The 17,990-nt window shown below is 39.0% G+C and overlaps 1 protein-coding gene and 1 long non-coding RNA gene across 10 annotated transcripts in view; one reads left to right on the top strand and one right to left on the bottom strand.

The window, feature by feature from the left end:
• The window catches only part of POU2F1 (POU class 2 homeobox 1), a 185,471-nt gene that overhangs the window by 69,499 nt on the left and 97,982 nt on the right, over window positions 1-17,990 (top strand). For 2 of the 9 annotated variants that reach the window (XM_082702704.1, XM_082702708.1), the window contains exon 2: window positions 13,365-13,465. The exons of the other annotated variants lie outside the window; for them this stretch is intronic. The gene's annotated coding sequence lies outside the window, so the exon portion shown is untranslated. The remainder of the gene's footprint in view (window positions 1-13,364; window positions 13,466-17,990) is intronic. 9 annotated transcript variants of the gene reach the window in all.
• On the bottom strand, window positions 602-17,160 carry LOC309849841. The gene is made up of 2 exons (XR_014303933.1): window positions 15,668-17,160; window positions 602-963 (listed from the first exon to the last, which is right to left on the bottom strand). It is a non-coding gene; the product is annotated as an uncharacterized lncRNA (long non-coding RNA).

Below are 17,990 nucleotides of genomic sequence, written 5' to 3'. Positions count from 1 at the left end.
AACTTGATGTTTAATCTTTAGTGTTAAGCTATAAAATTTTCCTCCATGCTGCCATGAGCTTTAATAGTTAACAATGATAGACTCTCTGCTTTAATATTTTTCTTAGACTTTTTCTTTTAGAATTCTGTTAATGCCTTTCACAATAAATATTTGTTGAATTGAACCCTGCTGAGTCGATGAATTGTTTTGCTTTGCTGAAACAGATTCTCTCACAAGTGTAAAAGAAGAACTTGTGGCTATTTGCTGTCTGTACTGGGTTCATTCCTGTCTATGAAACTTTCAGTGTATTTTTTCTTATTTACTTAGATGTGGAAATGAAATGATACTGTAAATCAGTTGTTTGCTATGATGTTAGTGTAAGAGCAGGAAGCTTGAAATTGGAAGATCAAGTCTGTGCCTCGACTCTGGCACTTTGGAGAGCATTTGTGTTAGGGCAGTCTGCGTCGATTCCCTCATCTGTAGAAGAAAGAAGAGAGTAAGGCTTCATAGGGTTTTATTAGGATTAAATGGGATCACATTTAAGCCTACCTAGCACGGTACCTGGTACATGAAGAGTGGATAATAAATATTTACCGGATTAAAAACCAAACAGTGCTTCAGGTATGTCTTAAGACTATTTTACTAGAAGTTTTATAGAATCACAAAACCTTAGAATTAGAGGGGCTGTCAGAGTTCAAGGCCAGCCTTCCTTGTAAGAACTTAATTCCTTCTCTGGTACCCTTGCCAGGCGTTCGTTTCCCAGCTGCTAGCTTTTGTCTTCAGACGCGACTCCTGGCAGGTTTTCCGGAAGCTCCGACTTGAGACTGCTGAGGGTCTGGCTTCGCCAAAGACCCAGCCCTGGAGCGCGCTCTCGGGAGATGGGTTGAGTCCGGTGTATTTACGGGGGCTTCTCACTGCAGGAATCGATGGAACACGGTAAAGGATATAGGGCAGCCACGGAAAATCATGAACCCGAGTCATTGCCTTTAATAGGAGATTAGGGGAAGGTAAAAGGATAGTGAAAGGAAGGGCCGGAGCAGGTTATGGCCAGAGAGGAGACTCCTCGACGCACAGCTTCAGCCTGGCCTCCTCGTACCCACCGAATGCAGTACAGAGAGAAGTTCAACTGGAAGTGATACACTCGGATTTATTCCATTTTTAAGTGAATGTTCTGATTTTTAAATAGTTCTCCCTTAACTACTAACTTGAAATATATTCCCTTTTTGTTACTTTCATCTCTTTATTCTAGTTCATTCTCTGTAGCCTTACAGAGTCAATACCTTTCTCATCCCTCGTATCAGATCAGACACCTGCCAGCTTTACCTCTAAAACACATAGAGACTCGGTCCCTTTTGCTACCATCTGAGCTTAGGCCACCATCATTTCTTTTCTAGATTACTGTCATACATGGCCCAGAATCAACCAGTAAGTTTCTATTCCTGATGTCCTGTTGAGAGCATTTGTCAAAACCTCTGTAGTCCTTCATTCTCAAAACAACTGCAGAGAACAACTGCCCCTGATCTTTATCTCCTGGGTTAGAGTGAAGCTGAAGAAACACTCCCCTAATTCCTGTTTTCTTGTAGGAATTGCTGAGGTATTGTCATTGTTCCTGTGTTCCCTTGGGTTGCTGAACACTCAGAATGTCTGTTGAAATCCAGGCAGGGAGGAGAGGGTCCACCACATGACAAGGTGGGGTAAAGGAAGAGCGACCACGGGGTGTGCTCTGGGCTGTGGGAACACAGAGGAGCAGACAAAACTCAAAGTTTGCTTGTGAAGATTGAAATTGCTTGTTTTAAGCAGTTAAAACTCTCAGACTTCTGTTACTACACCAGATTATTCTGAAGTATTCTGCAAAATTCCTACAAATGCCCATGATATAGCTCTTTAATGTTTTCTTGCAAGATTAAGGATATAGGGGATTTCGCCAGGACCAGTGAATAGGAGAGGGTGTGATCATCTAGCTAATGGAGGGCCCTAGGCCCGAGCATTCCAGATCCTTCTGTTGTAATGTCTGAAGACTAGACTTTTTAGGATGGTGAAATGGAGCTGAACTTCATGAAGTTGTAACTCTTGAATACCTATATTCTGTAGCAAAAGGGTAGGCGAGGAAAAAACCCACCCACTGGCAAAGTATAGCAGTGAAGTCTTTTTTAACTTTAGATCTAGGGAGATGTCATCCTGAGAATTCATACCAGAGCTCTTTTTAAGAAACAAATTCTAAGTTTGAATTCATGCCACCTATGTGATCTGGGAAACCAGGAATAAGAAATAAAAGTGATATTGGGGTAGAAGTGCCTCAGTGGGGTAGAGGCAAATATATGGTCTTTTTGAAGGAACGTACTTTCAACCCAGGCTTCTCAGACTCCTCCTCCAAAGCCTGTATCCCCAGATTATAGAACCCAGGAAGGAAGAAGCCAACATCAGAGTTGCAGCAAAACAACCAACAATAGAAATAGACTCTCCCCATCTCCATGGACCTTAGATTATTGGAATTAGTCAGATTATCATTCAAATTAACATACAAATGTTTTAATAATAAAAGAGGGGCGTTGAAAACCCGGGCAAGAAGCAAAGTAAAAAATGACAAGGTAGATTTGGCAAAGGAACAATTTCTAGAAAGGAAAAAATTTAGAAGCTCAGTGGATAATAGTGGACTACAAACTTTTTAAAGAGTGAATTAATAATAGAGCTCAGGAGATTAACCAGATGTAGTACTAGTAGTTATGGATGAAAGGCAGGAATGAGAAGGTAGGAGATTTGGAGGATGGGATGAGAAGATTTAAAATGAATCTAATTTTGGAGTTCAGAGAGAATAGAAGTAGTTCTCAGCTATTGTCAATTCAAATACTATATAATGGTTGAGAATTCTCTAGAATTGATGAAAGGCATGAATTCTCTGCTTTAGGAAGCACAATGAAACCCTAAGTAGGATAGATAAAAATTCTGTCCCTAGAAATATTATAGTGAAACTTCAGAAAATCCAAAGAAAGAATCTTTAATAGGGGACAGGAAGAATAGATCATTGCCCACACAGAGCCACATTTCTTAGTACTCAGTAGCAGTAAAGGAACCCTGAAGACAATGAAATTATAAAATGCTGAGAGAAAATAACTATCAGCCTTAAAATTTTTACCCAGCTAAACTTTTATTTGAAAATAAAGATGAATTGACATTTTAAACAAATAAAAACTGAATTTGGTGCTGTCATACCTTCACTGAAAGAACTTTAAAATGATATACTTAAAGAAGGAAATTGAACTCGGATGGAAAGACCAAGATTCCAGAGGGAATGAAGCAGATACTGGTCACTTGGGTAAATCTAAGTAACCTCCATACACCTGTCTTAAGATGTTGGTACTGAGTAAATGCTGGATTGACAGATAGTTGATTCATCAACTTTCCTGAGAGAGTGTGCTCTCTCATTCCTCCGTGGCAAAGGGGGACACTGACTTCTTAATTTAGAATTTTTCAAGGGAAGCTGGAATTTCAACAGGACTCCCAACATGGTTAGTCTTATTTTACAAAGTTAGGAGACACATTCAGTCTCTTGGATGTGATTTAGAATGGCTGAATTTCGTGAAAGATTTCTATTTTTTGGTTGCCGAGCAAATTTTAAATTAGGTATCAACAAACTTTACCCCCTGTTTACCAAGATCTTAAATGTCACTCTTGATTTTTATTTGAAGATTTGAATTTCTACTCAAAATGTTCTCAGATTTTACATCCATTATTTAAAAGACAGTTCTAGATTTATTGTTTCTGAGAACCCATGCTAATCTAGGGCAAATTTTAAAATAATAAATGAAATAGAACTTGATACTCTTTAACTGGCCAAGAACATCACAACCAGAAACTTCTCTCTCTCTTATGGTCCTGACTCTAAAAAAAGTATTTGCTAGATAGAATTTTTTTCTAACTGTTGAAATTCAGCTATGTTATCAGTAGTATACTTTCAGTAGGATTTTGTTAGGAGGGCCAAAGTCAATAGATGAGTTCTCTCAGCACATATTTTTATATATTTTTGAAAGTTTTTTTTTTTTTTAAGATTTTATTTATTTGACAGAGATCACAAGTAGGCAAGAGAGGTAGGCAGAGAGAGAGAGAGAGGGGGAAGCAGGCTCCCCACTGAGCAGAGAGCCTGATGCAGGCCTTGAGCCCAGGACCCAGAGACCATGACCTGAGCCAAAGGCAGAGGCTTAACCCACTGAGTCACCCAGGCACTCCTGAAATAGTTTCTTTTAAGGAGTTTTGTGGACCTAAGTTGATATCCTTCATCCACCATTTATTGGACTTTCTGGGCACCATTCATTTATTTATCGAGCAGGTATTTTTGCACACCTGTCAGGTTCTCGCCTGCACTGAGGTTGCTGTAGCGAACAAGATTAATAAGGTGCCTGTGCTCAGGAAGCTTGCCTTCCAGTGGGGCAAGTAAATGAGTTTTAAAATTATCAGAAGTACATAAAAAGACCAAAATAGGGTGACATGATAGTAACTTTGGGGGAAGGGGCATGTGTTTTGGGTTGAATGGTGAGGGAAGGACTCTTTGAGGAGATGGCCATCAGAGCCTGGAAGAGAGACGAAGCCTCCTGAGCAGGAAGCCTCCTAGGCTGACGGAACAAATTGCAAAGGCTGTGAGGCCCGTATGAGCCGGTGTTTCCACGTGCTATGGGAGCATATTAATGTGGTGGTTAAAAATGACCTTACATTGTGTAGAAATTGATTTTGATTTTATAATGGTGTGAGAATCACACTAGAGTGTCATAACTTCAGTTCATATCTTTTACTGGCCCAAGTGTTGCTGCTGTAATTTTTACTCTGTTCTGTTTTCAGCCGGTGAACTCAGTAACATTTGGTTGGAGATGTTTGATTTGTTTGCTGGTATGTGGTCTGTTTTCATTTGGGCAGTTGGTAGTGACCCCACTGTAATATAAAAACATGGAAATATTTGCTAAACTTAGTTGAATTATAAATCTAGTTTTTTACAGAGGGAGATAAGAGAGAATAACAAATGATCATTGTTTATTACACATGAAAGAAACTTTAAAGGGAGTATCCAAAATGTTAAATTATGCTATAGAATTTAAGCATCTAGTCTCTTTTCTTTAGAATAAATCAGTTTCATAAATATCTAGTTATTTAGTTATACTACATAAATAAGAAACCCTTAAAATCATGGGAAAACTGTTTCTCTTTTATTTTGAAATATACATATATTTGTACTCTTTTTCAAAAAGTAAATACTTTTTTTAGCTATTACTCTTTGAGTCCTGTGCTGTCTGTTCTAGCTCTTCAGCCTGCCAGACTGAAGCTTTCCAAGGTCAGAATCCTGTCTAATGTCTGGTCCCATGGAGAGAGTACAGGGCGTTACACATAATAATCTCTTAAAATTGTTTGAGTGCCTGAATGAACAAATGAATGAATATATGAACTTTACTGTGGAGGTAGTCTTTGGAGAATAATTAACCAATAATCGGCATACTTAAAAAGATTTTTCGGGCTCTCTGCTCAGCAGGGAGCCTGCTTCCTCCTCTCTCTCTCTGCCTGCCTCTCTGCCTACTTGTAATCTCTCTCTGTCAAATAAATAAATAAAATCTTTAAAAAAAAAAAAAAGGGCGCCTGAGTGGCTCAGTGGGTTAAGCCGCTGCCTTCGGCTCAGGTCATGATCTCAGGGTCCTGGGATCGAGTCCCGCATCGGGCTCTCTGCTCAGCAGGGAGCCTGCTTCCTCCTCTCTCTCTCTGCCTGCCTCTCTGCCTACTTGTAATCTCTCTCTGTCAAATAAATAAATAAAATCTTTAAAAAAAAAAGATAGATTTTTTTTTTTAAAGATTTTATTTATTTATTTGACAGAAATCAGAAGTAGTCGGAGAGGCAGGCAGAGAGAGAGAGAGGGAAGCAGGCTCCCCGCCGAGCAGAGAGCCCGATGCGGGACTCGATCCTAGGACCCTGAGATCATGACCTGAGCCGAAGGCAGCAGCTTAACCCACTGAGCCACCGAGGCGCCCTTAAAAAGATAGATATTGACTGCTTTTTTAAAAAGTGCCTTTGTCATATTTGGAAAATTTAAGCATTTCTGAAGGGGATGGGGTAGCCAGTGTGAAGAACACTCATATGGACCCAGAATCCGAAAACGGATCTGAATTGAAGCTGTGCTGTCACTCATGATGTGTTCTGAAGTAAATCATGCTGTCTTGCTCGTAGTTTCCTTGTTTGTCCAGTGAAGGGATTAGATTGATTGTTGCTAACATTTTTCTCTACTCTAAAACCCTATGATTTTTATCCTTTGCTATTTGCAAGAGCCAGGAGAGATAAAGGTTGCCTTTTATGTTAGATTTGATTCTAAATCTAATGACACAGGACAGCGGTGCTTAAACTATTTTTCGTTAAATGGTAGTGAAACGCTGAAAAAGGTTCAGTGGTGGTATGAGTACACAGTGTGCTATGTTATGATTAACTGCCACTTCTGTTTTCTTTAGTGGCCTGTACTCTTCATCTGCCTATCTAATTTTTCTTAGTATTGAGATTATTTTAGTACAAACAAGTAGTGTGTTTGTAAAAAAGGGCCCAGCCAGTATGGTAAGCTGTCTGGATAGTTTAAAAAAAGAAAAGATGTCTGGATAGTTGATGGTTTCTAAGTACGGGCTGGTCTACAATACAGTACATTTTTTTAAAGTTTTATTTTCTCAGAGTGGGAGGAGGTGCTAGGTACTTCTCTTCTTAAAATTAAGCATAGCATTCTCTTTTATACCATGTTAGCATGTTGTTGACAAAGTTTTCTAAAGTGAAGATCTGTTTAGTAGCATATTCAAGTTTAAGATAGAGAATTTATTTTTTACGATTTTATTTTTAAGTAATCTCTGGAACCCAACACGGGGCTCGAGCACACACCCCGAGATCAGTAGTCACACGCTCTACCGACTGAGCCAGCCAGGCACCCCAGAAGAGAGAATTTTAATAGCCTCATCTTGTGTCCCAAATAGCGTGAAGTCGGGGGAGATGATTGGAGTGACGTGACTGCGGGTGCTCTGGTTTCTTCCTTTGTGGTGGCGGCTGAAGTCCGGCTGCCCCGGAGAAGGGCCGCTGCCCGGGAGCTCCTCACGTCCGGCTTGCCTGGCACACTGTCATTACTTGTTTTCTTTCCAGTTCACGTTAGGAAATGCACTTACGTTACCTTAATAACCTCTTCTCGGTGCCTCTGGGGGAGAATGAGCTAGTGAGCCTTCTTACGGGTAGATTATAGTTTTTCTATCTTTTTAGTCTCTTTTGTAACAATCTGTGTAGGAGAGGGAGGAATGATAATATGTACTAAATCCTAAGTCGAGATAGGTTCTTGGTCGAATTTAGCTAAAATGCCCCCCATTTATTGATCCTTTTTCTGATAATTGTTAACCATTCCTCATTGTTTGGAATTGCTATCTTGACTTTCTACTTTGAAAGTTATTAGCAGTTCTAACGTATTTTGGCTTTACTCTCTGGAGGGAGCACTGAGTATATACAAGGTTATCAAATCATCTGCCATTAGGTTAATGGCTTTAGGATTTTCATCTAGAGCTTTAGAAAGTCCTGTCCTCATTTTTGTGGCATATGAACATTACTTCAGGGGCCAAAATTTTAATAAAATGTTCTTTTTTTAAAATGGTGTTCTGTGGAACCGGTTGAGGTTCTCATAACCAGTGTGATGTGAATGTGTTGTGGATGGTCTGTCTCTCTACCACGTTGACCGGAAGCCCTTTCTGTCTACCACTTTGAACCCCTTGAGGGTCATTGTTAATTTTTTGTTGTAGTTTTCTGATGAATGGTTCAACTATGAAATAAGTCAGAACTTTAACAGGTATGTTCTGGAGGTGCTGCTTTCTACTATAGGTAGCACAGAAAGGGTCTGTAGTGGCTGCCATCATATTAAAAAACAATTACTTTATTTTGTCTCAAAACAAACAGTACAACTAAAAAATTTACTTCTACAGTTGAGTCATGAGTTGACAAGCTCTTATGAAGTTCGAGCAAGGACAGCATTTTGAAAGTTCTTCCAGTTAGCTTTTTTGCATTTAGGTAAAATGGGACCCTAATCTAGGGCAAAATGTAGAGGTGGCAAAAAATAAAAAAATTAAAAAAATAAAATCCAGTTTTATATTACTTTGGGGCAACCTGAGCTTTTTATCTGGAAAATCTTCCTTTGTATTTGCTAGTTTCCTCTTAATTACAGAACTTTCTTGTATTATAACAAATCTTTATATTTAAAACCAGTATTGGGGCGCCTGGGTAGCTAAGTGGGTTAAGTCTCTGCTTTCGGCTCAGGTCATGATCTCAGGGTTGTGGGATCGAGCCCCGCATCGGGCTCTCTGCTCAGCAGGGAGCCTGCTTCCCCATCTCTCTTTGCCTGCTGCTCTGCCTACTTGTGATCTTTCTTTCTGTGTCAAATAAATAAAATTTTTAAAAATGAAAAAATGAAACTGATATTGTCAAATGCATTGAAAATAATTTAAGAAACATTTAGTAATAGAACAATTTCACAAAAACTATGTATCTCTTGAAACCAAAAAACAGATGCATATGCTAAAAATTAACCATTTGTTGTAAATCTGTACATATATGTGTCTATAAGTACAGATAAAAGTGGAATCATACCCAGAACTCATCTAACAGAGTCTTCCTTATACGCAAAGCACTTTACTGTGAAATATGGGGTCTATTTGAACGTTACTGACTTCTGTCATGGAGGCTGTTCTTTTGAAATCTGATAAGCTAGAAATGTTGGTGCAAATATATAACTAAATTGATATACGAAATAGGAAAGAATAGTTGAGACTGAAAACCTATAACTTAATATTGACCAGGCACAATTAACAAGACCAGATTTTGGAAATTCGAGTTTGTACATTACGTATGTGCATGCACATTAGGAGGTTTGCAGAGTTGCCTCTAACATAAGTGGTAACTACATTTCTTAGCAGACTCCAGTAACTGATCTAATTATAATCAATGAGCACCAAATGAGTAGCTCTAAATAACTTAAATATATGTTATTGGTAGGTTGCTTTTAACTTCAGATAATGAAAACTCAGTCTGGCTTCAACACAAGGAAACTGGCTTGGCTCACAGGATTGAGAGACCCAGAGCTGCAGGGTCAACAGCCTGGGCTCTCTGTGTTGCTTTGCCCTCCGGTTCTTTCCCTGATGGTTGCAAAACACCTGCTAGCAGCAGCCAGAGAAGTAGGCCTCCTGGTTGGAATCTAGAGAATGGGGAGTAGCCACTTACTTTCTATGAAAAGTGAGACTAACTGTCCCAGAAAGGTTCAGGAGCTCTGTCCTTGATTTCATTGGCTAGAATTGAGTTATGTTCTGGATTACGGTCTATTCCTGAACAAGTCAGTAGCTGGGATTGATCATTCACCTCTTTCCCTTGAGCTGAGGTCATTTGCTAAACAGCATTGCCCATTTCCAAATGGGGAGAGTTGGGGTCGCCATCAGCATGTACTGTTACTGTAGTCCAGAGTGAAACCTCAGAATGAATGGAATTAGCAGCTGCTGTAAAAAGCAGTATAGAGGTTCCTCAAAAAATTAAAAACAGAAATACTGTATGAGACAATAATTCCACAACTAGGTATTTACCCAGAGAAACTGAAAACACTAATTAGGAAAGATATATGCACCTCTTTGTTTGTTGCAGCATTATTTACAATGACCAAGATGAATATGAAACCCAAGTGTCCCAGCTTTATCCGTAATGAATGGAGAAGATGTGATTACACACACACACAGACACACACACACACACACACCAGATTATTCAGCCTTTAAAAGAAATCTCGCCCTTTGTGACAACATGGATGGTATTATGCTAAGTGAAGTAAGTCAGAGAAAGACAAACACCTTATGATTTCACTTATAAGTGAACTCTTCAAAACAAAACAAAGGTACAAACGGAAAACAGAAACAAATTCAAAATACACAGAGCAAATTGGTGCCAGAGTGGAGGGAGATGTGGGGATGAGCAAAATAGGTGAAGGGGATTAAGAGGTACAGACTTCAGTGATGAAATAAACGAATCATGGGGATGAAAATTACAGAGTAAGGATCACAGTCAGTAACAGCACAGTAAGGTCACCAGTGGCGGGTGGCGACCACCCTTCTCACGATGAGCACTGTGTAGTGTATGGCATTGTCAGTCACTGTGCTGTGCCTGAAACACAACACTGTATGTCAACTGCACTTCAATAATGAAAACTTTTTTAAATCAATAATTAGCATTTGGGGATCAGTTCTGGACCTCTAGTAGCAGCAAGACAATACTTTGACAGTCATTGGTATAGTGAGAATGGGCTGAGGACAGACCCTGAGCAACACCAACATTTAACAATTACAACGAAGGGCGTGTGAATCAGTCTTCTAGTTAAATTTATTTTGTGTGTATTTTTAATTATGAGCTACAGAAAGCTGTTATTTGGCCTTATTTCATTAGTTCTAACAGCATATTTCATATTTGATTTACTCAGTGGTTTTCTCTCTTGGTCTCTGGTCACTTTAATGTCACTATCATGGTGTTTCTTTCAAAGAAAGAAGAAAGTGCTGCCCATTGTCTTAAAGGAAATAGAGAAGGGATTATAAATGGGGTTTCTTTAAAGGAAAAATGAATGGGTACTTTGTAGCGTATTAAGTGTCTAATGAGTTAGATAAGGAGGAGGAATGCATTCTTGTATGCCCCTTTTTTTGGAAGCTCCTACAAGTAGAAACTTCAGACTTACACCTACCTACATGTTAGGTATCTTGGAAAAATTATTATTTGTTTATTATAAAGGAATAAATGATAAGATTTACTACCCTGTGTCTGAAGACCTCAGTGATTAGAAACAGTTTGTGATCAGTAATGGACTGTAACTAGTAGTGGGTTGAGTATCTTATGTGCGAGGACCCTCTTCTCCTTGAGGTATCGCAAGCAGACAGTATAACTCTTGTCTTCTTGTGCTTGGCCTGTGTAGGACCACTGTTGACCTCTGCATCGTATTTTTTAGGCAATGAGTTACTAGCCAACAGACTCAGTTCAGGGGCCCATGAGTTCTCCTTTACATTTTGTGAAAAAACCGATTGCTGGGCCTCCAACCCCCAGATTTTCGGATTCAGTAGGTCTGGCATGGGGCCTGAGAATTTACGTTTCTAGTAACTTCCAGATGATACTGATGGTGCTCCTCCGGTACTGCACTTCGGGAATCGCTGTTGTGAAACATTTATGTTTAATGAAAGCAAGGAGCAGTCGTACTGAATTTGTTTAAGGAGAAGATACATGGTACTTACTGCTGTTTAGGTCAGACTGTATTGGTTTTTCTCTCTGGTGGTTGGCTATTACGTTACATGACCCACAGGGAATACGCCCTCAAATTCTACTTATTTAGTAAAAGAATAGTTACCTTTTGATGATTGACATCTCTCAACTTTTGACAGATGCATTGATTATGGCTGCTGGGCTGAAAGCTACTTTTGGCCTAGATGAAAATACTGGCATTATTTTGCTCGATGATCCCAAAGATAGGATTTTTTTTTTCTATTTGTTCTTTAGTAAGATACGGTAATTGTTATTTCACTCAGTGAGTATTGAAACTTTAAACCGGTCTGAGGCCAGTACAACCCTTTGCTGTTGCCAGCTGTGCATGTTTCTATGGAAACTCAGTAGGGGCTAGCGGGATTACTGTTGTAAGGAGCACACCTGGCTTATTTGCATCCAATTTAAGTTGGGGAAATTTCACAAAAGAATGAAAGGTCTGTAGACGTGTCAATGGACAGCCAGAAGGAGCTTGTCATTTGTAACCATCATATTGGTCTAAAGAGGAAGAGTGGGGTGGGTTTTCCTTACTCATTATAGTTCATGTTTCTGGAGGGCTTTGGTTGATATGCTAAAGTTTATATTTGTCTCATTGTGTTTTGAGAATATCCTTTTAAATATTCTAATATATATCCGTATTTAAATATCTTTATGGTTTTAAAATTCTCTTAAAGAATTTAAAGTGCATGTAGATCAGACTCTTTTTCAAGAAAGAAGGAATTTAATTTCTTTCCAGTTATACATTGTAATCAAATGTCTTAGTTTTTGACCACAGTTGCAGAATTATGGCAGAATTTCTTGTTGATCTCTACTTTCAAGTGTTAGGAACTACTGTGAACCCCTTCTCTCACAAAAATAACTTTTTTTTTTTTTTTTTAAAGAAGGCAATTGGAACTATTTATGTATTGGATTTTGTTTGCACCATTGAACTTAAGCCTCGTTTCAGAGTTTCATAAATGGTTAGGTCCATCACTGAATGTACAGAAAAAAATTATATGGACTAGTTACGTGAGCACAGAGTTACAGAGCACAGATACATACAATTTAGGTGCTTTTTACTAATAAGTTACACTACTCAGTTATACTGACTTATCCTAGTTGTACTAATTAGTTATGCTAATTCAGACATAGCTGCATGGTACAGGTGTGTGGCAAATGAGAGCGCAAGTATTGACTCCTCTTCCTTGGTTAAGGCTGCTTGAACTTTCTTTCTTTCTTTCTTTTTTAAGATTTTATTTATTTATTTATTTGACAGGTCAGAAGCAGGCAGAGAGGCAGGCAGAGAGAGGTGGGGGAAGCAGGCTCCCTGCTGAGCAGAGAGCCTGATGGGAGGCTTGATCCCAAGACCCTGGGATCATGACCTGAGCCGAAGGCAGAGCCTTAACGCACTGAGCCACCCAGGCGCCCCCACTTGAACTTTCTACCGGTCTGAATTCTAAGGTTTTCTGGCAGAGTGTGGCGATCAGCGAGTGATGGTGAATTTCCATACTTGTGTGTGCCAAGTATTTCTTATTTTCTAGTGACAAAATTGTAATCCTGTACCTTTTTTTTTTTTTTTTTTTTTCAGAATATTTTGCAGTGATGGTCGTATACATTGATCTGTCACCTGGGAACATATGTGTGTGTGTATATATGTATACATATGTGTATGTATATATGGTGTGTGGATGTGTGTGTGTATAAAGCCAGTTGAAGTAGGTACTTGTAAATTTGGAAAAAGGTAACACTGGATTTGGGGATTTTTTTTTTTATTAGTGAAATATACTCTTTAAAGAAAAAAGTAGGCTATTTTATTCAGCTTTATGAGAGAGTAGCACCTTGTAATACATGTTCCAAGGATCTTCTAATTCACCTCCACGTTCTGAAGTCAGGGCAGGTACTACTATCCCCAACCGGTAGATGAGGAAGCAGCACAAGGGCGGGGCGCGCTTCCAGTCCCCTGTGCTCAGGCAGCGAACTACACCCTCACGGGTGGTCCAGTGTTCCCCACCGTGTATAATTGTTCGCCCTTAAAGTGTCAGGTTATTTTATGCAGTTGACTCAGTATTGCCTTTTTCTCTTTTTGTATTCATAGACTGGAAAAGTAAGAAGAGCTTTCCTGCCTTTTTAATTACCAAACTACTCTCAGTTTTCAATGAATCAATTCAAAGAAAGAATGCAGTCTTTCTATACCTGGTAAATATTTTCTGCTCATAAAAGCTATTAATTAAGTAGCCTCTGATAAATCCAGGTGTTTATGATGAGTGCCTTTAATTTTGTGGAATGACTATAAAAATGACTTACCATATTTATATATGATATTGGCTCTGAAATTTGTTTGATATTTATTGATGCGATGGAGTGATCCTTAGAATGCCTGTGACCTAGCCGGCGACAGAAAACAGTTTAGGATTGGCCCTAGTACTAGATTAGGCTGTGCTGGGTGGTTTCTTTTGTTTTGTTTTGTTTTTGTTTTGGGTACATAAATATACTAGGTTTTCTCTTTATTTGGATAATATAACATTAGCAGTAACCCCTATGTGGCAGTTTAATAGTATTTTGTAAATAATAGTTTTACAGAATTAATCTAGTAATCAGAATATTAAACCTACATTTTTTCATTTTATGGATGACCTAAGTGAAGATTAGCGAGATCAAGTTACTTGCTTAAGAAAGTTGGGCTAGCTGGTCTAGAGCTGAGGTCAAACTTTAGATCAGAGCCTACATATTTTGATTCCTACTCTAGTGCCTTTTCAAAATTCTTATCTTTTAAGTACCTTAAGTAAGAATTAACATGCCTAAGAGAGTAAACAAATCATAACAACATTTGATATGAGTCTAATGTATAACTTAAAATGTTAGTTTAGGAACAGAGAGGACAAAATGGATCTATATAGGGGCGCCTGGGTGGCTCAGTGGGTTAAGCCGCTGCCTTCGGCTCAGGTCATGATCTCAGGGTCCTGGGATCGAGTCCCACATCGGGCTCTCTGCTCAGCAGGGGGCCTGCTTCCCTTCCTCTCTCTGTGATCTCTTCCCTTCCTCTCTCCTACTGTGATCTCTCTCTGTCAAATAAATAAATAAAATCTTTAAAAAAAATGGATCTATATATATGCCACATAGAATACTTTATCTATATTAACAATGGTATTAACATTAATAAGCTACTAGGTACCATTAAAGCTTTTAGATACACTTTAAGCCTGAGGTGAACCCTTGGGCATATTTTGGACCTGTTTTGCAGAAAAGGAAACTGAGACTTTCAAAGAGAATGCTGTAGCTTAGGATGTTTAGAAAGTGGAGTTTAAAACCCAGTGCTCTCAGACTTAAAAGCGCATTACTAAGCTGTGAAGCCTGTTGATTTTTGGAATTAAAACTCAATCATAAATCCAACCTATCCCGTGTTAACTATTATTGATTATAGAATAATTTCCTCTCATAATTCAGCCATCCAAAACTCTGAGCCTTTTAGGGACATATTGAGGTAATGCAGAGAAACCATGTCTCCTCTGTAATGATTTTAACCATAAGAATCATATTAGCTCTTTTTATAATGTCATTTAAATGTGTAGGTCTTACGCCTCTCTACAAAAGAAAGGTGTTTATAAAATATTTATATATTCTACACATGTGCTTAAACTACACTAACTAGCGCAAGTTGAAAGGCATATTTCCTGTGATAGAACATTTGTCTCTGTGTTTTTACTTATTATAACCGATCAACAACGAACAGTTATTATTTTTCTCAAGTATTTTTCAGACAGACCTTTCAAAATTAGTTAAATGTTAATGAAAGAAATCAATGTTACAGCGAGGAGTATCATTTGAAAATTAATACATTTCAAGTGTTTGACTGGCTGGGGGATAAGTAAAAGCTTATTATCTGAAATGAAACAGTAATGATGAAAGTACAAAGAAAATGCCGTCTTCTTTATTAAAGTACCCAGCGTACCTGAGTTTGCCCAAACCAGGTGTATCTTTGCCTTAAAACCTGACTTAGCCCCTGAGGCTCGCCTTTCCCCACAGATCTCCCATTTACCACCATCGCCTGGCCCAAGGAGGGTGGGCATGCTTAGAATGTAGGCGATGAGGTGCTAAAAATACACTTTATCAGCAGATCGTGTGAGGGGACTGTTTTATTTCTGGTAGTGTGGAGAACTTACAGCAAAGAAATGTAATTTGTGTGCATTTTAACCTGTACCATTTGAAATAAGAAATATAATTAGATTGCCTGGAATCTCTCAACTTGGGGCAGTCATATGTTAGGACTGGATGAAAGGTGAGATACACGGGCAGATTTTATTGTTGGTTTTGTTAAATCCTTTCTAACCGGAGCTTGCGAAGATGGTATGAAACTTACCGCTACAGTGACGTTTTGAGAAGGTTCCGGAAGTCGCTTACCTGCCTTCATGTGTCTGAGAGCCGCTCACCTCCGAGTAGAAGGGAAGGAGGTGAGGCGGGGCTGGGGCGGTGAGTGGGTCTTGAATCCCGCCTCCGCCGGCATCTGCGAGGCACAGTTTTAGCAGAAGTGTGGAAGTACAGGAAGTAGAGCCCAGAGAAGTGCTGTGTACAGAATTAGGCGTCGCTTTTGTTCGGGCGATCATCTTGTTAACCCACCATATTCTTTCATCGTTTGCTTTCGGCAGCACCAAGTGCTCCTGTTTCCAGTGCTCTGAGTCACAACCACCTGGGATTGCTTTCGGTGCTTATGCATCGGTGTTCTGGGGTTGGTTGGTTTGTTTGCTTTTGGTTTCGGTGGGAGGGTCAAGTTTTAAATTTTCAGAAAACTGTAGTTAACAGTACTTCCCTGTAATATTTAAAAATTTGCACAGAGGGTAGATCTTAGGTGAAGTGCTCTTGCTACACATGCAGGTTTTAATGAAGAAAAAGGAGGAGAGGAAACTTGGAGGTCATGGCCACGTTTATGGCCTTGTTTGTACTCTCAGAGGCGTATACTTGCCACTGAACTTACCAAGTTGTATACATTAAATATATACAGCTTTTGTATGTCAAATATATCTCTATTAATAAAGTGTATTTTCAAAAATGATTGCAAAGAAGAAAAATTACACTTCTTAAGTTATTTAAGGATTAAAGCATGAGGAAAAAAGCAGGAATCAGCCATGTCCAGGTAATTGTAACATTATTAAGACTCTGTTCTTACCATGTACAGCAAAGGTGATCTTGAGGCCTGTGGATTAAAAGTCAGTTAAAAAACACAGAAATGAAAAAAAAAAAAAAAGTAAAAAAAAAAACCAGAAATGTTCAAGAGTTTCACTTAAATTTTTTATTATAATAGAAGAAAAATCTTGACAGTGGTATTTATAAAATTTTCTAGCGCATAACAATACCATTATCATTTTTATAATTCTTGGTTATTTTCAAAATAACTTCTATTCTCATTTTAAATTTAAGAGCAAACGTGGGTGATAGCATAATCTTCATTTCTCAAATGAGGAAATTAAGGTTCAGCTGTTGCGTTAAGTTTCTTAGGGGTGCCATAGCAAGGTACCACACACCAGGTGGCTTAAACAACAGAAATTTCTTACCTCATGGTTCTGGAAGCTAGAACTTCGAGATTGAGGTATTAGCAGGGTTGGTTCCTTTGGAAGGCTATGAGGGAGGATGTTTCATGTCTTCCTTCTTGTCTTGCCCCTGTTATGTATCTGTGTCCAAATTTTACCTAAGGATACCAGGACGATGGGCGTGGGGCCCACGCTTGACCTCCTCTTAACTTGATCATTTGCAGAGACCCTATTTCCAAGTTAGGTCACACTCTTCTTCTGGGGGACACAGTCCAACCCGTAACAGACAGTAAGTCTTTCAGTCAACATCTCTTAAGTAAGGAAGTTAGACATACCACATTGTCGTGCCGATAAAATAATAAGTTTTAAAGACATGTAAAAATAGATATATATAATATATTTAAAATTTATTTGCTGATATTGCCTTTTGTCTGGGTAGATTTTATTTAAAACTATATGAGATTCTAAAATATTTAATAGAGGGACGCCTGGGTGGCTCAGTCGGTTAGGCGGCTGCCTTCAGCTCAGGTCATGCTGGCATCAAGCCCCGCTTCGGGCTCCCTGCTCAGCTGGCAGTCTGCTTCTCTCTCTCCCTCTGCCCTCTTCATGCTCTCTCTCTCTTTCTTACTCTCTCTCAAGTAAGTAAAATCTTTAAACATAAATAAATAAGGTGGTAGTTAATAGAATTTGGGGTTGTGATAGGTTTCGGGCTATTTTTTGGGTATGCGGTATGTTACCGGTTGTGGAAAGGTTGTTCAGTTCTCAGTGCTCGCATGGACTTTCACTCATGCAGTGTAGAGCCTCACAGTGTGGACTCCTCCGTATCGTGAGATGTCCATCAGAATACCATTTAAATGGTTTCAAGTGCGCTCTGACCGTAGGTAATCTGTGCATTTCGTGATTCTGTAAGAACTGTGCTCCTGTCCGTGTTAATGTGCACCTTGCAATCTGAGATTTCTAGGGATGGGGATGACAGGGCTCCACTGGAATTATAATAAAACACTGGTAGTTTGTTGAGCTCTCCCCCCCTTTTTTCTTTTTTTTTCCTTTGCTATTGTTTTATTTTGATTTTAAAACACTCCCAGTACTTCAGTGAATAATCCTATAAATAAGGACATTCTGCTGCAGAGCCACAATACAGACATAAAATGCAGGAAATTAGCGTTATTACTTTACTGTCAACTAATCCATAGACCTGA

The sequence above is a fragment of the Mustela nivalis genome, assembly GCF_964662115.1.
Source record: "Mustela nivalis genome assembly, chromosome: 16".
NCBI lineage: Eukaryota > Metazoa > Chordata > Mammalia > Carnivora > Mustelidae > Mustela > Mustela nivalis.
Note: the sequence above shows the minus strand (reverse complement) of the source record. Positions and strands in the feature narration are given on the sequence as shown.